The sequence below is a fragment of the Callospermophilus lateralis genome (assembly GCF_048772815.1).
Source record: "Callospermophilus lateralis isolate mCalLat2 chromosome 6 unlocalized genomic scaffold, mCalLat2.hap1 SUPER_6_unloc_1, whole genome shotgun sequence".
Lineage (NCBI taxonomy): Eukaryota > Metazoa > Chordata > Mammalia > Rodentia > Sciuridae > Callospermophilus > Callospermophilus lateralis.
In genome coordinates, this window is record NW_027510149.1 from 503,371 (window position 1) to 527,693 (window position 24,323).

At 56.8% G+C, this 24,323-nt stretch overlaps 1 long non-coding RNA gene across 6 annotated transcripts; it reads left to right on the forward strand.

Moving 5' to 3' along the window:
- The first annotated feature begins 4,975 nt into the window (after positions 1 to 4,975).
- Positions 4,976 to 23,225, forward strand: LOC143401039 (uncharacterized). 6 transcript variants are annotated; one of them, XR_013154807.1, is made up of 6 exons: positions 4,976 to 5,056; positions 5,174 to 5,863; positions 5,977 to 10,291; positions 11,323 to 17,603; positions 21,772 to 21,868; positions 21,954 to 23,225. It is a non-coding gene; the product is annotated as an uncharacterized LOC143401039 (long non-coding RNA). The 6 variants fall into 6 exon arrangements; XR_013091560.2 differs by having other exon boundaries at positions 4,977 to 5,056; positions 5,170 to 5,863; XR_013091557.2 differs by having other exon boundaries at positions 4,982 to 5,863.
- Positions 23,226 to 24,323: the final 1,098 nt, after the last annotated feature.

A 24,323-nucleotide genomic window follows, 5' to 3' on the forward strand; every position in this document is an offset into this window, starting at 1 on the left:
CCAACAAAACCGCAGGCTTCTAAGGCTGCTGGGCTGGTGGGGTCCCCCTGAGCCGCCTGCTGTGCTGTTCTGACGTCAGTGTGCCCAGTGGGAGCAAAGGCACATGAGGGCAGCGTGGTGGTGAGCAGGGCTGTGCTGGGGTCATGGAGACAGCAAGCAAGGTGCTGCCTTGGGGCTGAGGAAGCGCTGGGAGGCTCAGCCTGAAGGGAGGCGGGAGAAACCCATGCGGTACAGGGAGCCAGACAGCAGAGCCTGTGCGGTGTGGTCAGTAATTACTGGCCTCCATACATTCCTGACAGAGGAGGGGCCAAGCGGCGTCTGGGACTGAAGTCTGGCCACACTTCTGCAGGGGAAAGACGCTGGAGCAGGGGGGCGGGGCTGGTGTAAGGAACAGAGAGAGCCGGAGGCTGGTACCCACCAGGAGAGGACCTGAGCCTGGGGACAGAGCGGAGTGGGCTTCCAGAGGCGGGGCCTAGTCGTCTCTGCAGACTGCACCAGGGAGGCTGGCTGAACACAGCTTCGGGGCAAAGGGTAAAGAGTTTTGCCCTGGTTGGTGCTGATGCTTCAAGAGTCTCATCTTGTCATCAAGGGGTGATGACACTGTTCTGCAGTGTGAGAACCATTAATTAATATCTTGCCAAGCACGCCAAGGGCAGGGACCAGAAAACACCTGGAAAAGTCTGTGAGTCTCGAGTATGACCCACTTTAATTCAAAAGCAGCTGGCTGCAGCCAGGGACTTAGGTGTCGTGTTTTTAAAAGAACTGGGCCAGTCACATTAGTCCTGCGTGGCCAAGTTGATGCTTCTTAACCAAAATAAGCACCAGTTTAAAAACAGTCCCACAACCCCCACGGTACTTATTGATTTATTTTTTGTCCTCTCTATTTAAGATGAGAGCTGTTTAGAGAAGTTCCCTGGTGATTCTGGTTGGTAAACCCGGCTTCGATGACCAGGATGTGAAGGACAGTGGGAGGAAGAGCTTCACGGGATCGGGGCTGGCACATGGGGTGGGGCTGGGTGGCACAGATCAGGCCAGGCGAGAACCCGACCACCGGTTTAGGCAGATGCTTTTCTTTCTGGGATTATTCTGCTAAGATTTTGACTGCAAGAAGATTTCTTCCTGATCCATGGCACAGAAAGTGAAACACAGGCACTTGTGGGGGTAGGCGGGAGAAGCTCCATCTGAGCGCGGTGTCACAGTTAACTTGGCTTCTCCCTGTGTGACTTAGAGTCTGGACTCCATGCAGTTTTGCCTGAGCTTTGCTCCATGGCCGCCTCCCCCTGTGCTCCCAGCACCAGCTCCTCACAATCTGCACCCTCGCCTAGATGCCAGCTTGCTGTCTACACTGGTAGCTTTGTCCGACCCTCGCCCCCTTGGGCCAGGCCTCACAGGTCAGCAGGGCAGTGCTGGTGCAGGAGCCGGGGGTGGGTGTGTGCTCCCCAGCTGCTGACCACAGGGCCACAGGCAACCATGCTGCCCTGGGCGTCCCAGGTGGAGAACGCAGGTCTGAGGTGGACGCTGCAGCTCCTTCTCCAGGCCTGAGGCTGCTGGCAGGGGGCCCGCCCGCCTGGCTCCAACACTCCTCTCTGATACAGCAGCTCTCCCTCCTTCATAAAGAATCACTCCCAGGATAGAAAAACTGCCCTCTAAGCAGGGCTTTCCTTCCACCATGAACAAAACTCTTCATTCTCTGTTGGCTCCGCTGGGGGCTCAATGACCAGGAAGAGGAAAGGCATATGGTCTAGATGCCACGCGCCTGGGGATTCAGAGGAGTCAGCAGAGGATGAGCTGAACTGAGAGCCGCACCATGTGAGTTCTCCTGTGGGCCACCTCCGGTTCAGAGGCTGAACAGTTGTCTGCATGGCAACTTCAGAAGATAAAAGAGAAACAGAACACTGAAAAAATAAAACCAGCTGGGCTATAGCGTAGTGGCAGAGCACTTGCCTAGTATGCAGGAGGCCTTGGGCTCAACCCCTAGTATTTCAAAAAGCAAAACAAAACTCATATTAGCAGATCCCAGTTTGAAGAGAAAGAACTGAATTCTGGCCTTTAAAGACCAAGTTGAAGAAGCTTCACAGTCAAGTCTGCAACAGACCCCAAGGCTCTTGTAGAGGTGCCCGAGGGGGGTGAGCTGTGGCCAGAGCACTCACCGGAGGTGGCCCCAGGGGAAGGGAGCTGCCACGGGAGCTCACCCGAGGACCATGCTGGAGAGAAAGGCCAGCCTGGCACCGCACCCACCAAGGCTGGTGCCACTCACCATGCTGGTGGTTGGTGTTGGGCATTGCCCACGCCTTCTCACAGATCCCCACCATGGCTCTGAGCCGTGTGTTAATCTGATAAGCCTGGGGGGCTGGAGCTGCAGATCCTGTGTGGAGTATCGTGTGTGGTCCTGCAGAAGCAGGCGTGAGGACGGTGGTCCACCAAAGCACTCACCCACACGGCAGGGCTCTGGCCCACGGCTCAGTGCTGGCCCGAGTGGGATGCACCGTTGCCGAGGACTCCTTGCTCGTCCCTCAGGTGGCAAGTCATCGGCTGTAGGCAGAACACTGAGGGTTCCCAGGGCAGAGACACCCCTCTGGGTGACGGGACAGTGGTGGATGCAGGCCTTCAGGCATGTGACCAAATGCACAGGATGCCCTGCATGAGAATGAGCCTCACAGAGGTCCTGGGCACTGGGAGCTGGTGACAGGACCCCATGGGGTCCCCAGTGTGAGCAGCACCCTGGTGGAGCCGGGGATGTGGGGAGCACGGGGGGGGGGAGCAGGGAACACTCGGGAAATCTCTCACCTGCATGGTTGGGCCGTGAGCCTAGGACTGCTCTGAAAACAGCCAGTTGGAGAAGAAGGGTGAAGTGCAGACGCAGGCTGCAGTGTGAGTGAACCTCCAACCTCTATGCCTGGGGACGCGCGAGAGGCTGCTGGCATGCGGGCTCCGGAAGGGCAAGTCCTCAGCGGCAGGCATTAGAGCATGGCTGGCTGGCAGGGAGGGCACAGGGACTGCTAGGGAGTGTGGCGCTTGCCCCGGGGTCCTGAAAGTGTCAGCGTGGTGACATCTGCTCCACCTTGCAGATGTGCTGAATCCCACCAAGTCGACTGTGAAGGACGGGTCAGAGTGTGCCCATTACACCAAGGTAAAGAGGGTCACAGGGACAGCCCTGGGTGGCAGCAACTTACCTCCATTCAATGCACTCAGGCTGCCCGGAGCGAGGCGGTGTGGGCACACCCTGCCACGTGCTCACGCTCCAGCAGGAGCTGAGGGAGAAATGCTGAGCGAGTTCCTTAGAGGTTGTGCGTGTGATAACAGGAGCGGCGATGGTGGGAAATAGAAATTCTAAGGTGAGCCCACCCAGTAGGTCCCACCAAGATCCCGGACCAGCACAGCGCTGCAGATGAATAGGTTCCTGTTGTACTGACTTCCGGGAAACTTCTAGTTTTATTGCTACGTGTTGTCTTTCTTTTGTGAATAGAAGCAGCAAAACTTAAATAGAATATTGTGAGCCAAGCCCACTCTGGACACTTGTGTTCACGCTGCCTTTAAGTTCCAGACACATACACCTCTGAATCTTCAGGGTGGGTGGGTGGGGCAAAGAAGAAAGAATACAAATAAGATCTCCAGCCCAGGGACACCTTCTGGCACCACAGGCTGGTCTAGAATGGGGTTTCATATAAAGTAAGAGTTAAAAAAAAAAAAAAAAAAAAAGTATGGCTGAAATTCAAAACAATCTGAGCCATGTGTGGTGGCGAACGCCCCTAATCCCATCAATGCAGGAGGCAAGGGTAGGAGGATCCCAAGTTCCAGGTCAGCCTGGGCAACTTAGCAAGACCCTGTCTCATAAGATGAAAAAGAGTTGGTATGTCGGTCAGTCTAGAGTGCCCTTGGTTCAGTCCCCAGTCCCCAAACAAACAGACCAATAAAAAAAGAAACAAAACCAAAAACCAATTTGAATATTTCAGCAAGATATATGTTAGTTATTACTGATACAGACCTAAATACTGGAAAATTATGCCAACTTTAATAATGTTAAAAATTTTAAATGCTAAATTATGTACATATTTAAGTACAAGGAATATCATGTTCTGCTAAAGACTCATAGTTTGCATAAAGAAAATTTGTGATAGTCAATGAGGAAAAAAGAAAAAATTAAGAGTATCGTAATTCAATTTCACCTACTAAGCATTTAAAATAATAAAAACTGAAGAAAAATTTCATCGAAGTTGTTGATAAAGTGATGAAGGAATTTGGGAAAAATTGCCAACTCTTTAGCACTGCCTGCTCGCAGCAGCAGGAGCTGGCTTGTCAGGAGAGCAGTCAGCAGACCTTCCCAGCACAGGGCTGGCGCAGGAGCAGCACAGCCATGCAGCCCCGACGCTGCTCCCTGAAGTCAGGTGTCTGCTGAGGTGCGGAAAGAGCGTCTGAGATGCCCCCAGTCCAAGGCAGTAAAATTCCCTCATTATCTGTCAAGCAGCACTGCGATTTATTTGAAATGCAAAATCCACGACTTCTACGTGAGTGTTAATGGTTTTGCTGGCTTTGCGATGTGGACATCGGTCATTATCTTCGGTGGTGGGGAAAACTGGTCCTAATGAGAACTCCTCCCGTGGGGCCCCTCGGAGTGCCCAGTGTCGGCACAGCCCACGGACAGTGCGTCATTTCTGTCATTTACAAAACCTGTCAATGTTTTCAGGTAGGTGGTCTAAAATGACGATTCTGTCCGATGAATGATGATGCATGTGAATCTGTCACCTTGTATCTTTTCCCAATCAGCTCTCTGTGTATAGCATGTTCAGTAAACAGCAGAGAGAGTTAGACACCGTGCTGAAGAGCTAGAACCCAAACAGGGAGGCCTGAAGCACGTGCGGATCCTGAGGCTCCCCTTAGAGCCGGAGCTGTGGAGCATTTTGGCACACGCAGAGACCCGTCGTCCCTGGAGAGTGAAGGCCTGGCTTTAGCCAGCTCTGCCTTCTACAGAGGGAGAGGCTGGCCTCGGCAGGAGGAGGAAGGCACGCTTCAGTTTCAGAGTGAGGGAGCGCACTCTGCCCCTGTGTCCTTCCTGTAGGTGAGCCCTGCCCTGACTCTCCTGCTTCTTACTTCTTTGTCAGTGGCCCCTGTCACCTTTAAATAGCGGATCGCCTTTGTCTTGAACATTAATTATTTACCTTCTTCCCCGAGCGAGTGCTGCAGGGAGGCAGAGTCCTGGTGTGATCAGAAGGCTGGCGCTTGACCTCTGAGCCCTGGGTGAGCTGAGAGACCCGGGGCAGCGGCTGAACTATGAGGGAAAGCAGAAGGTGGTGTTCAGTGAAGGACCGAGACATGGGATCTGAAACAAGGACGTGAAGCCGCCACTGGAAGAGGAAAGACTGACAAGAAAAGCCCTTCTGCTCTGGGTTTTAAAAAGGCAAGTACAAAAGCATAGCCCAGTGCTGAGGCTGCCAGCGCTCCGAGCTCCGAAACTCAGTCCCAGGGCGATTGGGGAGCTCAGAGGATAAAGGAGACTCAGCCAGCGGATGAACTTTGTCAGCACGGTCACCGGTCTCTGTGACCTGGCGTGGTACGGGGACACTGGGTCTGTGGGACGTCAGGTGATCAGGCCAGATGCTCTCCTGCAGTGATGTGAGCCCACTGGAGCTCGGGGTCAGGGCCAGGGGCGTCCCAGGGCCTCTCTGCCAGGCCGAGGCTCCCAAGGACCAACCACGTTATTAAGAGGGGTGGGGAGAGCGCGGAGGACATTCAGGAGCCCCTCAGGGGAGAGTCAGGCCCAAGTCTAGGTTTGTTGATGGTTTGGACATTGTCAGAACGAGCGGAAGAGCAACTTGTGCTGGAACTCACATGTCTTCCTACGTGGTCATCTCTCTATGGTGTTCATGTAAGTTACGGGGTCTGGAGAGCAGAGGGGAAGGGTTTGTGATTCTAGGTCTACGTTGACTGGGTTACTGGACACTTGGCCATCTGCAGAGGGAGGTCTTCGTCTCCTCCCAGGTGCTCACGTCCTTCTGCACGAGCGTCTTCACGGGAGACGTGCCTGACCCACCTGCTGCCCCCTGAGGAGGAGGAAGGCAGCCGGCCTGAGGCGCCAAGGTCTGAGGTGCAGGTGACTGAGCTCAGAGGTGGTCAGCAGTTTGGGAATCAGAGACCAGAGCAAAGGCTGACCCCGAGTGGGCCAGGTGGACTCGGATGTGGAATGTGCACAACAGCTCAGAGTCGGGGGCTGTGGACCTCGGCTGGCGATGGCACTGAGGGTGCAGACACCTCAGGAGTGGGGGTGGGCCTTGCTGGGGAAGTGCGTCCCGGGGCAGGCCCTGAAACGGGTAGTGTGTCCTGGGCCTTTCTCTCTCTGGCTCTTGGCTCCCCGACGCCATGAGGTAAAGAGATGCTCCGCACACCGTCTCCCCCACGCTCACCTCACCACAGGCCGGGAATCCTCTGGCGTCTGTCACAGCGATGAGAGCCGGCTGACCCCTCCACCCCGACTGGAATTCCCTGAGCAGTGACCCCCAGAAGGGAGCAGACAGAGTCGGTCACGGGGTGGTGAGAGCAGCATTTCCAAAGTGTGCCCCAAGCTGGGGCAGCAGAAGACCGCCCGCGCGGGGGCAGTGGGAAACCCGTGCCAGGGTGGTGGGAAGCTGGCTCGGGCGTGGGTCTGTCTGGTGTTGGGGCTGACCTGGAGACACAGCGGCGAGGCCCCGTGCGGGTGGTGCTGTGGCTGGGTATGGCTTGAGTGTGTCCCAGAGCTTCAGGGGCTGGAAGCTTGGTCCCCAGTGGGGTGGTGCTGAGGTGGTGGGCCTTGTGGGATGACGAGGCCACGGGGCTCCGCCCTCATGAATGAATCGGTGGGGTCCCTCAGAGTGAGCAGGACTGAGCTGGTTCCACTGAGGATGGGTGGTTACAGGAGGGGTGAGCCCCGCTGCTCCCAGCCTCTTGCTTCCTGTCTTGCCCTGGGATCTCTTTCCCACGCAGTCTGCCCTTGTGATGCCCTCCGCAGGAGGCCCTCACCTGAGCCCAGCAGGTGCCGTGCCTGTGGGTCTCCAGAACTGTGAGCTAAGCTAATCTGCTTTTAAGATCGACCATGTCAGGCATTCTCTTATAGCAACACACAGTGGGTGAGGACCGTTGAGCTGGAGGCAGAGGGCCGAGCAAGGGGAGATGTTGATGGGAACAGCAGTGGGCAGCAAGGACTTGAACCAGGCTGGGGACAGGCCGGATGGAGGAGCAACGGCCTTCAGAATGCCTCATGACAGAAACCCAGGCTGAGGGGAAGGGTGGGGGAAAGAGGCCCACAGACAGCTACAAGGCCACCAAGAACCAGACTGGAGCCACAGGGCCACCTGGGTGTCTGTGCTCTGCGGGCCCCAGGGAAGTGGAGCCTGGGGCACGTGTGTGAGGCCATGCCTGGAGGTGAGGGGAGCAGCTAGAGGGGGATCCTGTGAGGGGCCTGCTTGAGCCAGCTAGACCGTGTCCCTGCGGGCACTGTTGGGAAGTCCAGGCAGGGCAGGGAGAGCAAGGCCACTCCTTCACCAGGCACCGTGGAGCCCACCAGCATGCTCAGCCCTTGCCAGACCTGTGGCCCCGAGACTTTGTTCTCCCACCACGTGAGCTCATGGGGTGGGCTGGTGCCCCCGCCCTCTGACTCAGTGTGCGGCCCTATCCCATGGGCACACGCTCCTGGTTAACGGCATGGAGGTGCCTGCTGTCCTGCCCACAGCAGGGACCTCCGTCAGGTGGTTCCCCCTCCATGATCACACGGGATCCTGCCCTGGAGGGTGGAAGGGGAGCCAGGAGCGGCTCTGGTCGCCAGATGCTGTCCCTAGGGTCCACCTCTCCCCTTGGTTCCTGTGTGTTGGCAGGGTCACTGTTGGAGTCCTGCTGGTAAGTCCTGGGTGCAGGAGGCTGGGCTGCTCTGACTGTGCACCTCCATGACCTCTCGGGCTGGCTCTGAGGCTGCATCTGTCCCTGAGCCCGCTCTCTGTCCCCGAACCAGCTCCCCGTCCCCAGGAGCTCCACCTCACTCATGGTGAAGCGTGACATGAAACCCCCAGGTGTGTGGGGATCTCTCTCTGGCATGGTTATCAGAAGAAGAATAACCTGGATTGTTTGGAAATCTCAAGCAGATGAGGAATGCCGTGGTGCAGGGGTGCCAGGCCAGACCGCCCTCCATCACCCCATGTGCTTGCTAAACGTGAACCTAATTTGCATTTTCCTGGTCTGCATTCGGTCATTCACTCTGTTTATTCAGGTAAAACTTGGTCCCTGCACAGAACTAGAAGGCTTGACACTGCTCTCTGATTGTCATAGAGGGGAGTGAGCATTGAGAGATGTTACCTCCTGAAAATAAGAAGGCCTCAGAGTGACCACAGCAGGACTTCCCTGAGTTGTTTAGATACATTGTTGCACTAAGTTGTAAAGTCATAATTCAACCTGAGGAAGGAAAGGAAGGAAGTGGGTGCGTTTTAGGATCATTCTAAAAGAACCAGCAAGGGTTCTGCCTGGCCTTTTCCGCGTCAGTAAGGCCAGCCCTGCTGCCTCGACTGGGCCAGCGATCGGTGCCCAGGTCCATGTGTGGTCTGTTGGGGAAGCCATCCAATCAAATCAGGTCTTTCTGGGGAAGACAGATGCCAAGTCCACGGGAGACAGGGACCTGACCCTTCTTGAGCTGCTGGAGGGGTGCTCTCCCTTCCGTCCATCCTTGCCTTGGGGACCCAGAGGTAGGAAAGGGTGCGTCCCAGTCTGCAGGTCCCGCCTGCAGATGACTGCGATGAGCGTGCCTGGAGTGCAGTCTGACTGTCCTGTCCTTGCCACCTGAAGTCCCGACATGTGCGAAGCCATCAAGATACAGGTGGAAACGTGTTGGCTCACCAGCCAGGGGCGGGACAGGGGCAAAGGTGTCACACCTAGTGTCTCACTGCACGTGGAGAGGTGCTCCGAATCCTGGCTTGCAGAGGACCAAGAGCTGAGCCACGAGCACAGGTGTGTTCAGCTTGCAGAGCTGGAGCCTGAGAACTGGAAGACCTTGTCCCTGCCTGTCCCCTTCCACAGGGCGCAGGCAAGCACATGCCAGAGGAAAAAGCCAGTCCCAGGTTGGTGAGGGTCTGAAGTGCACCCTCGCTGCCCAGAAGGAGCGGGGTCCTGCCGCAGTCTCTGGCTGGGCACAAATCAGTCTCCACACAGCTTGTAGATTCAAACAGCAATTCTTTATTCCCGAACTCACACCGCCGTCTACAAACACGTTCTGGGGAAATCCACGTTCTCTGCCCAAATCCACACTCTGCCCAAATCCACTACTCTGCCCAAATCCACTCCGCATGGGCTTCTGTCTCCCAAAATATACTGTCTGACCCTAAGAACTCAAGAGGAACTCAGCAGCAGGATACGCCCTATTCTAAAGGGGGAACACCCTAATCTCCTATTATGCTAAACTGCCCTATTCTAAAGGGGGAACACCCTAATCTCCTATTATGCTAAACCGCCCTGGTCCTTGAGCAAGGTCACCTTTCAGTAGTCCTTCCACAGACAGCATGGGAGTAAGCTGGCAAGGAGATTGTCATACCTACTTGGCTGATGGCTCCCAGCAGGGTCCCAGTGGGGTGGTGCAAACAGCTGAGGTACAAACAACGAGGATCCGCAGTCTGGGCTGATCCTCTGCTGGACATGGGACCCTAGTCACCAAACAATGAAGCCAAACCTGCAGAAGGCAGACTCGGGTCAGCCGGCCGCAGCCCAGACTGCTGGGGCACACCTCCGGTGGCTCGCCTTGGGGAGGAAGAACCCCTGGTGGTTGGCATCTTCCCCTGGTGCTGGCGGTGAAGTGCTGGGGAGTCAAGAGTCTGATGGGAAAGATGACCAGAGGCTCTGGGTGTGGGGCTGCCCCTGAGGGTCGCCTGTGCCCCGCTTTTGGCTGGCTCAAGGTTGTGCTCAGGAGCAGCAGTTCACAGAACCCAGATGCACGACCCCAGCCCCACGGCACTCTGCCTGGGATGAGAGCAAAGCCCAGAAAGATGCACATGACGCTCTCCCTGGAAGTCCAGGGCTGACATCCCGCTGAGGCTCAGCCCCGAGCACACAGTGGAACCTGCGCTAGCCTCCCAGGTCAGAGGGAGGCCAGGGAAGGAGCCTGGACCCAGCTCACAGCCCTGGAATTTACATTTATCTCTGGAATTTATAGGTGACTCCTGGAATTTGTATCTACCCCTGGAGAGCCCAGACTCCTTTTTGGAGAGCTGATGAGAAGACTGACAGGAAACTCAGTTCAGTTCAGCTCGGTTTCCATGCACAGATGCCTCTTCCTCACCGAGGCCAAGTATGTCTCTAGGTTTTGGTTTTGGCCCTGAGTGCTGAACAGCACTTGAAAGCTGGGGTTGGGGGAAGAGCCCAGACACGTGATCTCCAAGGGACTGATTTCATGGTTAATTAAAATATCTGGGCCGGCAAATTCCTTTGAAGATGACTGCTCCTGAGATAACGGACGGATGCAGGAGTGGGAACCAGGCCAGCAGTCCTGCCAGAATTCAAAGCCCGCAGGATTGGAAGTCTGTTTCCTGGTGACACATGCCCCTCCACTCTGCACAAAGCCAACGGACACGCAGCATCTAGTGGCCACTGGGCGGAAAGTGGTCCTGTGTGCTCCCTCGTCCAGGCCTGACCTCTCCGAAGGCCACCTTCCCAGGCCTGTCCGCAGACGCCCACGGCACCCATCTCACCCCTTCCCATCACGGGGACAGGGGCTGCTCATGGCCTGGTCAAGCAGCACGGTGTCTCAAGCTCCCATTTAACAAACGATGGAGGTCACAGGGAATCAGACATCTTGTAAGAGGAAGCGGAATAAGCCCCGACTCCCCAGCTCAGGGGCCTCTGCTCAGTGGTTCCCACACTCACTGAAGCCACGGGACGGTTTCTTCCCCTAAGACGGAGTGGAAGACTGGCCTGAGTCCAGGAAATGCGGAGGTGGTGGGCGGTGGGCTCCTGTGCATCCTTGGTGGATTCTCTGTGGCCCTGGCTCCTTCACTGTCCCAGGCTGATGGCTTCTGATGGCGGGAGGTCACGTTCCAGGCTTGGCATCTCACAGCTGGACCTGGCCTGAGGTCCAGGCGCTGTGGGCCCGGGGCAGAGCTAGTGACCACAGGTTCCTAGCCCCTTTCTGATGACTCTGGTTTGAGTGGAATTTGCCGGCTTCCTGTTTCTTGGTGGGGATGTGGCCCACAACCTTTCTCAGAAGTTTCTACTCCTGAGAAGTAGGGTCACAGCCCCGCTGTGCCCTTTCCCAGCTGTGAGTGTAAAATGGTGTGGAGGCATAAAGATAAAGTCTGACATTAAAAAATGACTTGATTACAGTGTCGCTGCAGCTCGGAACCTGAACACCCCCCATGGCCCCCGTGTGGAGGACTTGTCCCCAGCCTGAGGTGCTCCTGGGGAGGCAGCCTGGTGCCAGGAAGTGAGGGCAGGGCAAGTGTGCTGCAAGGAGATATTGGGACCCTGGTCTCTTCCTCCGGCTCCTTCTGCCTCCTGACTGCTTTGAGGTGAGCCGTCTCGTCTCCTCTGCCATATGATGCCTGGTGCCACCACAGTCCCAAAAGCATCAGAGCCAACTCACCACGGTCTGAAACCATCGAAATGTTGATATAAAATAACCCTTTTCTCCTTGTATGTTGATTATCTCAGGTGTTTTGTGACAGTCTTGGATTGCTGATAGGACTGTGGATCTGGTTCATGTCACCTTCTGTTCTCTGCCTCGGTTTTGGCATCTGCCAAATGGGCTTGAGTGCACTCAGCCTCAGTGGTTGCTCTGGTAGTGGAAGGAGTTCTACAACTGAAGGTTCTAGTTGAGGGCCTGGTGTGCTGTGAGTGCTGCTAGTAGGACTGGCTGCAAATACTGCAGAGTCCAACAGCCCCACCGTCTTGGTCCTGCTCATAATGCATGTCCACTGGGGCCAGTTGGAGTTCTCTGGTTTGCTTTGCCCTCACTCCGGGACCAGGACTGGCAAAGCCACTGACCTTAGGGAGGGCCTGAGTACACCCAAGGTTCTTGTGTCAGAGCCTGGACTCAGCACAGAGCCTGTACACGTCCTCGTGACCCAGGTCTTGCCCGTGGTGAACCCCCCGGGGCAGGAATGCCAGTCTTCTAGGGACTGGAGAGAGGGAGGACGGGCGTGTGTGGGCAGCACAGCTCACCCTCCAGGACTTAATCAGTATTGGCTGCTACTGTCCAGAGTGTTGTGACCTGGGAGAGCAAGGCCATCGTGCCCAGTGCTGGGAGGCGCCCGTCGGTCAGTCTAAGGGAAACCAAGGCCGCTCTTCATTCCTTTCGTTCTACACTTGGGCCTCCAGCCACGCTCCCGAGGCTGCGGCTTTACAGACGCTCTGGACAGTTCATGTGCAACAAGAAGTGAGGGCTGGCAGGGCCGAGGGAGGTCACACCTGAAGAGAGCCTGGGCCCTTGTGGTGGTCACCACTCCACTGCTCATCTGGAGGCAGAAGCTGCCCGCGGCTGGGCTCCTGGGCCCGGCTGGGCTGTGGAGGACTTGTGACCGCACCATTCGGAGTGCACAGCGCATGGACTCCAGGGAGCCCGTGGGAGGCCAGGGACGGAGCCAAAAGTTTTCATAGTTTCCAAATACTTGTTCACCTTTGACCTTGGCACATCAGGCTGACAGGAAGTGCTGCAGAGCGGGCGCCTTGGCGGGGGGTGAATGAAGCCTTTGAGAGACTCTCCGGCCGCTCTTCCCACGTTTGGCCTTGGCTCTTGTGGGGCTCACCCTTAGCCCCCTGGAGGCTCACCCAGGTTTTCTCAGCTGGGCCCTGTGTGCTCAACTCGTCCACATAGAAACACATGCCCAGTGCCCACTGCGTGCTATGTGGTGCCGGGCTGTCACCTCTACAGGTCATCTCTTTCCCGCACTTGCCCGGGAGCTGGGGTTGGGGTTGGCAGGCGTGAGTGGGGACGGTGCCCATGGATTCCCTGCCCTCTTCTCTCCTCCTTCTCTGTTCTTACCCCAACATTTTTCCCCAACCTTAGAATTTTCCAGAAGGGAAGCCTCAGCATCTCACTGAGACCTAAGTGGGCAGCATGGCTGTGGGCGGGGTGTGGCTGTCCTGTGTGGGGACAGGGCATGCGCATGGGGAGAAACGGGCAGCGGACGTCCCTAGGACAGGATGACCTGTCTGGATTGGAATGAGCCCGTCTGAAGCCAGGCATGGGCACCCCAACCTGGAACACCTTCCTGACCATAGGATCTTTATTTCCCTGGTCTCCAAAAGAGGGGAGCGGAAGCAAAGTTGCCGAGGCGCCCAGAGGAGAAGCTGCTTACATGTGTCCCTGGGGGTGGGACGGGCAGAGGGAAAGAGTCCTGCAGTGTGCACTGGAAATAAACTACAAAGTGGCAATTCGTGGGTCAGAGCTGTGCCAAGGAATCCCTGCGGAGCGAGTGACCGGACTGTCTTCCCCACTGGCCGGAGTGACCTCTCCACCAGATCCTTTGCTCCCGGGACCTGCAGGGGCACCGACTTGCACCGTCACCTCCTGCCCCAGAGAACATTCTGTCCCCTGGGAGCCCCACCGCCACTCAGGGCAATGGGGCAGGCAGGGCAGAGGGGGTGGCCTTTTACACGTGACATCCACACTGTCCCACGTGGAGCCTGACATCTACCAGGCCTCAGAGCCCGGCTCCTCCTTCACGTGGGACTCCTCGCTCCTGTGCAAGGCTGCACCTGTGCTGTGGGCCCGCCTCCTTGGACAGGACCTGAGTCGCTCTACCCTCTCTAACCACTGCGCTTCCCCTCCCGCGGGTCTGCGGCCCTCTCTCCTGGATCTTCCTGACTCTCAAAGAAAGTTCTATGGCTTCTCCCCTCTCTGAAAACCACAAAAATTCCTCTAGGTCCCATTTCTGTTCCAGTGACAGTCCAGACCCTGTCCTCTCCCTCACTAGGGCTCCTCTGCTGCTGTGGCACCCTGTGCTCAGCCCCACTCCTCAGTCATCCCTCTACACATCCTCCTTTCCTTCCTTCCTTGATGCTTAATATCAGGAGCGCAGAGCTCAGTCCTGGGTCCTGTCTCTTCTCACACTCCAGGATCATGGCTCTGGGCCCCCCTCTGTAAGCTGAGCCCTGATCCCACCCAGCTCAGTCTTGGGTCCTGTCTCTTCTCACACTCCAGGATCATGGCTCTGGGCCCCCCTCTGTATGCTGAGCCCTGATCCCACCCAGCTCAGTCCTTGGTCCTGTCTCTTCTCACACTCCAGGCTTATGGCTCTGGGCCCCCCTCTGTATGCTCGCCCTGATCTCACCCAGCTCAGTCCTGGGTCCTGTCTCTTCTCACACTCCAGGATCATGGCTCTGGGCCCCCCTCTGTAAGCTGAGCCCTGATCCCACCCAGCTCAGTCTTGGGTCCTGTCTCTTCTCACACTCCAGGATCATGGCTCTGGGCCCCCCTCTGTATGCTGAGCCCTGATCCCACCCAGCTCAGTCCTTGGTCCTGTCTCTTCTCACTCCAGGATCATGGCTCTGGACCCCTCTCTGTATGCTGAGCCCTGATCCCACCCAGCTCAGTCTTGGGTCCTGTCTCTTCTCACTCCAGGATCATGGCTCTGGGCCCCCCTCTGTATGCTGAGCCCTGATCCCACCCAGCTCAGTCCTTGGTCCTGTCTCTTCTCACTCCAGGATCATGGCTCTGGACCCCTCTCTGTATGCTGAGCCCTGATCCCACCCAGCTCAGTCTTGGGTCCTGTCTCTTCTCACACTCCAGGCTTATGGCTCTGGGCCCCCCTCTGTATGCTCGCCCTGATCTCACCCAGCTCAGTCCTGGGTCCTGTCTCTTCTCACACTCCAGGATCATGGCTCTGGGCCCCCCTCTGTAAGCTGAGCCCTGATCCCACCCAGCTCAGTCTTGGGTCCTGTCTCTTCTCACACTCCAGGATCATGGCTCTGGGCCCCCCTCTGTATGCTGAGCCCTGATCCCACCCAGCTCAGTCCTTGGTCCTGTCTCTTCTCACACTCTAGGCTTATGGCTCTGGGCCCCCCTCTGTAAGCTGAGCCCTGATCCCACCCAGCTCAGTCTTGGGTCCTGTCTCTTCTCATACTCTAGGATCATGGCTCTGGGCCCCTCTCTGTAAGCTGAACCCTGATCCCACCCAGCTCAGTCCTTGGTCCTGTCTCTTCTCACACTCCAGGATCATGGCTCTGGGTCCCCCTCTGTAAGCTGAGCCCTGATTCCACCCTGCTCAGTCCTGGGTCCTGTCTCTTCTCACACTCCAGGATCATGGCTCTGGGCCTCTCTTCTGTATGCTGAGCCCTGATCCCACCCAGCTCAGTCCTGGGTCCTGTCTCTTCTCACACTCTAGGATCATGGCTCTGGGCCCATCTCTGTATGCTGAGCCCTGATCCCACCCAACTCAGTCCTGGGTCCTGTCTCTTCTCACTCCAGGATCATGGCTCTGGGCCTCTCTTCTGTATGCTGAGCCCTGATCTCACCCAGCTCAGTTCTGGGTCCTGTCTCTTCACACTCCAGGATCATGGCTCTGGGCCTCTCTCTGTATGCTGAGCCCTGATCCCACCCTGCTCAGTCCTGGGTCCTGTCTCTTCTCACTCCAGGATCATGGCTCTGGGCCTCTCTTCTGTATGCTGAGCCCTGATCCCACCCTGCTCAGTCCTGGGTCCTGTCTCTTCTCACTCCAGGATCATGGCTCTGGGCCTCTCTTCTGTATGCTGAGCCCTGATCTCACCCAGCTCAGTTCTGGGTCCTGTCTCTTCACACTCCAGGATCATGGCTCTGGGCCTCTCTCTGTATGCTGAGCCCTGATCTCCCACCTGGTACATCCCCTTCCTGGACCTTGGACCACAGGCAGCTGCCTCCTGGACCTCAGTTCAGGCACCGACTGGCACCTCTGAAGCCCACATCATGTGAAAACCCTTCCACAAAAGTGGCTCCTGCTGCGTCCTCCCTGATCACCAAAGCCTCTCACACCCCGACCATGCTGCCCACCTCCCTGATGCCGTGGACTCCTGTGGCCACCTGCAGACTGCAGCAAACTCCCCTGGCTCTGACTTGAAGACGCAGAATCAGTGTGGGCTCTTCTCATCTCATCCTGCTTCAGACAGTTTCCTCACCTCGCAGAAGGAGAGTGGTGACGGGCTTCCAGAGACGGCCAGCAGCTCCAGCAGGCCCCTGAGATCTGGGGTGTGGCGGGGCCTGAGCTTCCCGCAGCACCTGGCCTCCTGGCCGCCTCGGATGGTAGGCAGAGGAAAGGGGGCTTTCATAAGAAGAGTGTCCTACGCTGTGAGGGGCACACTGCCCGGGCAGGGACTCTCACAGCCTCCCTCTCACCTGCCCCTGTCACCTGCTCCCTTTGCAGGCTGCTGGCTCTCCAGAGCTGGGTTTGCACACACGCTTTCCAGGCACCAAGCTGAGAGTGATTTTTTCTGGAAGGATTTGTGCCTACTCTCCAGGCCAGGAGGGGTGGCACCAGAGAAGCATCTGGAAGATCTATAAGGAGGCTGCAGAGTTTGCAGGAAATTCTGTGACCTTTGCCCTGGCTCTCACAGCTGGTCTGTAGTAGAAGCCATACTGAGGGCCTGCCATTTGCCCTTCCCCCTTGATGACTCCTGGTGGACAGTGACTCGGACCTGCGCAGATCAGGTTCCACTCTCAATCTGGGCTGTGGCCGTAGGACACAGTGAGGCTGGCAGAGGCCAGCGTCCTGGCTCCATGTACCCTCTCCATGTGGTCACCTCCAAGGGCTAATACGTGTTGACAGACGGACACGGTACCGTGCCTGGGGAGCTCCTGGGCTGAATGGCATCTGCAGACACTCCTAGGCCAGTGTGCCAGGCCGGAGCCCCGCTGCAGCCACAGGTCACCCCCTTCCAGTTTAATTTCCAGCTCTCATGGAAACTGACGCTCACTCTTGGTCACAGCTGCAGGCTCCCTCTCCCAAGCCTGGGCAGGGTGGACGTGGCTTGGTGATCGGAGACAATGGAGGCTTCAGGCCCTCCAGCAGCAAGTGAGAGAGCCTCCTGGCACCCTTCCCCAGGGCACCTGGGCAGGACACTCAGTACCTGAGCTTTGACACCCACAGGAGCCCCATCTGCAGAGCTCCAGAGGCCGAGCTGTGGCTGGGAGAGTCCAGAGCAGGACCTCACATTCTGCAGTCACTCGGAACTCAGCCTGTTGCTTCTGGTAGACGTGGTTTCCCAGGCGACCTGTGGCTGCCGAGTGGAACCTCCCCCACCGTGATGCCGCACAGGCGCTATGCCAGATGCCTGTGACTCATACATGTCCCCGTTCCCCACAGGTTCAGCTCCATCAGAAAGGAAATGCCATTAAAGAACAGGACATCCGCGCCTGATCTCATGTTGGACTTTCTAAAATTGATGTTGGGCATCTAGGGGGATGTTGAATGGATACCTCGTGGTCTTCCTTGAGGAGTTTGCATTTAAATGGCTTCTGTCCATGCAAAGAGACATGCAGTGCCGTCACAGCTGTCACCAGAGACACAAGCTAGCTTGACACCATGGGAGGCAGTCGGGGATGGTCGACCAAAACCGCTGATGCGTTGATATTGACCCCGAAGCACCCGTGCTGTTAATCGAGTGGCCGGGCACATTGGCAGCAGTGTTGAGAGGTAAACCCACCCAGGTCTGCTTGAATAGCCGCAGCTACAGACGGGGATTGAGAGAGCTCTGTGGAAAGATGTGGGAAGATGTTCAGACAGGAAGGTAGAGGGGAAGGTGAGACACAGAACTGCAGGTAGAGGGAAGGATAATCATTCATCTTTCCATCTGAAGGAACACAAAGACTAGCAAAGGCGGAGTACAGATGGTTAGTCATCGGGGTGACCAGGGAATTGCACCAGTGGGGGCCACCAGGGTGAGACTTCTTGTTCCTACGTCTTTCGATTCCATCCTCATACTTGGACAACGTGATGTATCGTCCACTAAGCAGAAAGCTGCCCATGAAGTAGCACCTTCAATGATCACAGTCACACTGTCTCCCTTCTCCCAAGCATCTTTGGAGCCTGGCTCCAGTGCCAGCTCAACCCTGCTGCTTCCACGCTGCGGCCAACAGCGCAGTGTCTGCACATTTACTGCAGCAGGCAAGCTTCCTGCAGCTCTGCACGATAGTTAGAAGGGAGCTGCCTGTCTGCCCTGAGATGCTCTTCCTGAGGGAAGCTCCCGGGTCTCAGGCATCAGGTCAGGGACCCACGAGCATTGTCAAAAGAATGAGCAGTGTAGGGGACCCTCCCTGGGAACACTCACAGCAGCACTGGGAGGCCTGGGACCCTGGGAGTGGCTGAGATCCTCCCTGGGAGGAACTGGGGTGCCTGAGGATCTATGGGAGCAAACATCAATCTCCAGGTGGCCAGGGAATGCCGTGCAGCCCAGGCCCTTCCAGGCTCCTGCCTGTCCTGTCCTAGCCCCAGGGTGTCGAGGACCATGGCCTTTGCTTTGTGCATACCCAGTCTACTCCATGTGTTCATGCAACGCCAAGTCGATGGAGAATTCCATCAACTGAACGTGAAGCCACTTTCAGCTAATGCCCATCAGGGATGGGAATGATGAGGCTGAAATTTTGACTTGATGGGCAACAAGTGCTTTCGCGGGCATGTGCTCGGCAGCTGACCAAGGCAGCGAAGCTGGGCTGGGGGAGCTGGAGCCCTGACTCCAGGCTGACACAGCCCAGGCCTAGGAGTGGAGGCTGCAGCGCTGACTTTCCATCTCCTAACACCACTTGGCACTCCACAGTGGTCACCCGAGGTTGCGAAGCCGGAGGCACAGCCGGCAGGCTTCAGGGCCCGCTTTCATCTTCCAGGCCCCTTGAGGGATTGGGCATGTGCCTAAGAGAGCAGGGCCTCCCTGGTGAAGGGGGGGGAAACAGAGGTGTCCCCTGTTGCTCTTCCTGACTCATGGGATCCTTATGACCCAGACTGGGAGGGATCTCTAGGCCACCCAGGGAGCCTGCACCTTCGGGAGCTGCCCTTACCCTGCGGTTCTACCAAGGAGCCCAGGGCTTCCTCCCTGGGAGGAACTGGGGTGCCTGGGATCTGCAGGAGCAATCGTCAGTCTCCAGGTGACCAGGAAATGCCATGCACCCCAGCCCCTTCCAGGCTCCTGCCTGTCCCGTTCCAGCCCCAGGAGAGTGGCCATTCTGGTGTCCAAGGGCAATGGCCCATGCTCTGTGCATACCCAGTCTACTCCATGTGTCCTGGGGCTTGGCCCTCTCCATCGTTTTTCACATAGACCTCTTCTGCCACCTAATTGCACTTCTTCTTGTCTGCTACATACCTTGAACTTGCCATTGTCACCCGGGTGTGACCCCCTCTTACCCTCACAAATCTGCAGTCCCAGGCGATGCTGTCCAGCCTCTCTGCATCTGCTCGCAGCCCCCAGGAGGAGGCGAGGGAGAAAGTCAAGAGCAGTCCTGTCCTCGGTTGACCCGGAGAGGGCTTCTGGGAAGTGTGTTTGTGCTGGTATTGATGGAGCGTGCCTGGCACTAACTAGTGGGGCTCCCGAGCAACCCTCCGAGGCTGGCTGCATGGCACTCATCTTTCACAGGGACAGGGAAGCTCAGAAAGGTTAAGTCACTTGGCCCCAGGACACACAGATAATGAGTGGCCAAACAAATCTTCCTCCACTTCAGAGGCTGACCCCAAACCAAGACTTGGTTTCTGTGCACCATTTGGTAACACTTTTCAAAGGAAGTAAACTTCTGAGCCCATGCCTGAGTTTTGCTTTAATGTTGAAGAAAAAAGAACCCAAAATTGTCTTTAAACATCCAACTTTGTGAACCATGAAGGCACACACTTTCAAGCTTGGCTGGGGGTTGTGAGGAGGGCTGGGGGCTCTGCAGGAGCTCGGGGTCCTCCCCAGGAGCCTTACCTAAACACGGGAAGGATGGCTCCCCCCCAACACCCACCTCCGCCTGCTAGGCAGCTCCAGTGGAGCCCACACCTGAAGCCCTGCCACCCCCATGTGGCCCTGGCAAGGCACACAGACCCCAGGCCTGCCTCGTCCTGCTGACGCAGCACCTGCACTGAACGAGATGTCAGGTCAAGACGCCGACTCAGTTTCTGAGCTCTGTTCTAAGCCTTTGGTGTTGTGATTCACGCTCTCCTTGGGAGAGCTGGGGTGGTGAGCTGGCTGCTGTAATTGGTGGCGGGCAGTTTCCTTGGGACCACTGCCAGGGCCCAGCCCAGACACCAGCCGTGGACACTCAGTGTTCTCCTTTGGTTAATTCTCGAGATGGGTTTAGATCTTACTTGCATTTTTTTTTTTTCTCAATCACTATTTAAAGAGCAAACTTAAGTATTTGGCAATAAAACACTTGAGACAGGAAAACTGAAACTGGGTGCTTGCTGCCTTGTACCCGGGACTGGGTCACCTTGAAGGCTGACCTCAGCACGGCTGTTGGGTCAGGAGTGGCCACAGCAGAAGGGGAGCGATGGGGTGCCCTGGAGCCTCTCTGTAGGAGCCTGCACTCCTGTACTTACAAAACTCCTGGGTAGGATACTTGGTCTGCTTTGCAGGTGCTGGTCAGCAGAAGGCCCAGCCAGGCCAGCACCATGGCAGCCACGACCTGGGGGAGAAGGAAGGTCAGAGCTTGGTCAAGCTGAGTGAGGGCAGGAGCCCAGGAACTCTGCCCTCACCTCATATGCCAGGCAGGGGGACCCCAGGGTTCCACCTCAGGGGCCCGAACATTCCATGGTCACCAGAGGGAATGCCACCGGTGACCATGGAATACCCTGGTCTGGGCGATGCCTGAGAGGCTCTGGGTGGCTCCTCTCCCCTTAAGAACTTCCAGACTCCCTAGGACCTGGATGGGGGGCCAGGAACAGTCCCTGGAGGCCACAGGTCTCAAAGGTCCATTGGTGATGGCTGCCCACTTCTTGGGCACTGCTGGCCTCTGGCTGTTGGCCCTCTTAGGCCTGCCACAGAGGCCCAGCAGCTGCAGCAGAAAGGAGAGAGACGTGGAAGAACGAGAACACAGAGCTGTGGCCCGTGGCGGACCCAGCACTGGGGCAAGGGGACTGGGTAAAACTCAGAATTGTGTTCATGCCTGAGTCCAGGTGTTCCTTAGGACCCACGTTCTTATCGTGGACAGAGGGACCCATACATCCTTCCTACGACGAGGGCTGAGGTCCCTGAGGGAGTCCAGGTGAGCATATGGCTTGCCAGAGCACCCACTGAGCCTCTCCTCTGACTGCCTGGGTCAATGAGCAGACCTCTCGCCTGCTCCAGCTCGCTGCTGTGTGCCGACAGGCGGGCCAGTGCCCTGGGACGAGGCGTGTGGGCTCCCGGGCCCAGCTCTTCCAGAAAAGCCAGTTGGTGCGCCGGGGCAGCCTTCCCCGCTGCGGCACACGGGCCCTTGCCTCACGGCTGTTGTGCCACTGCCCAAGAACAGACCCTCCGAGGGGTTCCTGGCCAAGGGTGCCCATGCAAACACCATGGGTGTGCGATTCGAACCTGTGTTATAAAAGAGAAATCAGGTGACTGTAGCTGTCAGGAGTGAGGGGGGAATTCAGTCCGATTCACGGGGGGCAATACAGGCTGGCCTCTGGTTACCCCACATGCACTGTGGGGACTCGCATCGTCTCCCCAGAATCACTCCCTGGGGACAGCAGTGTCCGTTCTCATGCAAGGACACACCACCAGCGGGTGAGCACTGGCCTACCGCTGTGAGGCTGCGAATGGTGAAATGTTAGGTGTTTTGAACAAGAAAAGGACTAAGGTGGATTACACAGGTTATCGTAATACCATGCCATCAAAATGTAGTGAACAAACACTTTTTTATAGGAATGGGGACGTCTAGAAGCTGGAGAAATATGGGAGACGGATGAGATGATGGATTGAAAGTAAAAAAGGCCACTTTCAAGAAACTTGAAATACCAAGGTAAGTATAAAATTAAATCACATGACATTCATGCAATTGTTTCTTTTTAAAAAAATAGAAAACTGAGCTCTTATTTCCCTTCAAGGTCCTCAGAGGGCGATTTTAAACCCAAAGCCGCTCTTGCGCTACGGAGGGTCTCAGGCAGCCTCCCCTTGGCTCCGTTCCCTGTCCCACAGACACAAAGTCTCCGTCTCTGGTTCCTCACCTTCAGGCATGAAAGACTTGAAAACCTGGAAAGCTGCAGTCTTCTCCCCAAACACAGCAGAGACACGAGAACATGGGGTGGTGCTTCAAACTTCAGGAGGTGTCTGGAGCCCTGAGCTGCCCAAGAGCCCGGCGGCCCTGGCCCTGGTGTGTGGCCCTGGCCTCCTCACGGCTTCCTGTGACAAGCTGAGCGAGGGCCGCCTCCCCACTGCCCTGAAGGGGCTCCTCACTCCAAGGGGACAGGCCCTCTCGGGTGGGGCCAGGGTCTCCAGGGCTGCTGCCAGGAGGCTCCTCTCCCCCAGGCTCAGGCTGCGGGCACCTGGACTCCGCTGGGTTCCTCTGGTGGTGGCACTCCCGCAGGGCACAGACCGATGGCCTCTGCCTCTCTGCTGAGGGAATGGGTGGCAGAGGGAGGCCGCCCCCGTGACACACGGGCTCAGCTGGCAAGCAGTACCCACGCTCTACGTCCTGGAGTGCGCTGGTACCCTCAGGGCCCTAAGTTAGGGGACCTGGAGCAGGAGACCCTGGTGTCCCCTCCTCACTGCAGCCAGCCTCGGGGCGACCATTGGGGGACCTTGAGGTCTGGAAGTTCATGAGAGTGGAGGTGTGGGTCTGGTCCCCCAGGGGGGGCCCTAATGGGCCCCGGGGCCCAGAGTCGCTGGTTTGCTTCCCCCTGTGCCTGGGCCCACTCACTGCTCCCTGCTTGCTGACCTCCAGGGTGTGGATGATGTCAAGTGTCCTCAGCAAGGACAGTCAGCCTTAGCTGAGATTGGACCAGGCTCAGCTGGGCTCGGGCAGAGGCAGCACCACCATGGGTGGAGAAGAGCCCCGGGTCTGCTGGGGACGTGCCCAGGTGGGGGGTCAGTGCGCCCCATGAGCCCCCGAGCCTTCCAGGGACAGGAAGCCGCGGCCCGCTCTGTCCCCTGAGGCCCTTCTCCTCACCGCTGTGTGTACGTGTTCACATGTGCCACCGCCCCCGCCTCGCTCCCTGCGCCCCCTCTTTCCTTCCTTTTTCTTTCTCAGCAAGGACATTATTCAACCCAAGAACACCCAGTTCAATAAGAAACGTTCAAGAGTAAGAATTAGTTGTCTCTGTATTAAAATGTTGTGTTAATTTAAAATAAATTTGTTTACATTGTTTTGAACATTTAAACCACACAAACTGATAAATAGGCACAAACTGACTCTTCAAAATACATTACTTATTTTGTTTAAAAATTTATAACACACCCATCAATAATGTCCCCAGCAGGAGATGCTCGCTCACTCGGGGCGGGCGCCTCTGGAAGCACTCCTTTCTCACCACTGCTCCACCAGTCTCGGGGTCCACCCACAGGGACTTGGCCCACCCTGGGACTGCCTGAGCCAGCTTTTTGTGCTCATCCGCCAGCCGAGAGGGCCTGGCCTCCCCGGCGTTCCTTGTGCGTCATGGTCATGGGCCGTTTGTGGCTGACACTGAACCTGAACACTAAGCTCTTGAAGATTTGAAGTTTGCAAAGCAACCTCAAAAGGGATTAAGATCCCTGGCAGGGACATCATCATGTGCTCTCAGGAATGTGACCCAGGAGGAAGTGCCCCAGCCACAGGAGGCTAGCAGGATTGTACAGAAAGAAATGCACACGGATAGAGCTGGAGCTTTCTTTCCATATGGAAGTTTTTGAAGTTCATTTCAACAATTGAGGCTCTTCACGGAAAAACCTCCTGACACCGGTCTTATGAATCCAATCATTAATGTGTCCTAAAAGACCAGAGTCACCTGATAAGATAGCAGGTTGATCAGCTGTCACCACCCAGCTAAATAGAGCCAGGTTTGGTGAGAAGCCTGGAGGGGACCTGGTGGGGACCAGCGCATGCCACACCTCCAGATCAGCAGCTGAGCAGCAGACAGACCCAGGCAGAGGGGAAGCAGGCCTGATCCCACAGAGACTGAACTTGTGGGTACACTCTAAATTCTAGCTCCCGTCAAAATCTCAGGAGGGGAAATTATTATTACTTGGCAGCAAAAGTCAAGGAGGAAAGGAAGGCCCAGAAAGGACGGCCCTCCTGGCGTGTGTCATCTGAGAAATGTTGTTTACATCTTCTCGGTTTAGCAGCAGACTGTTAGCACGTCCAGAAATTCTTACGTTGGATTCTTTGTGGAAAACACCAGGCACACACTTGCACTGGAAGGGCCACTCCTGTTCGCTGGGGCTGAGAACTTTTCCTCCTCCCGGAGATAAAAGGGGGTTTCTCAGCAGGGCCTGGGTGTGAG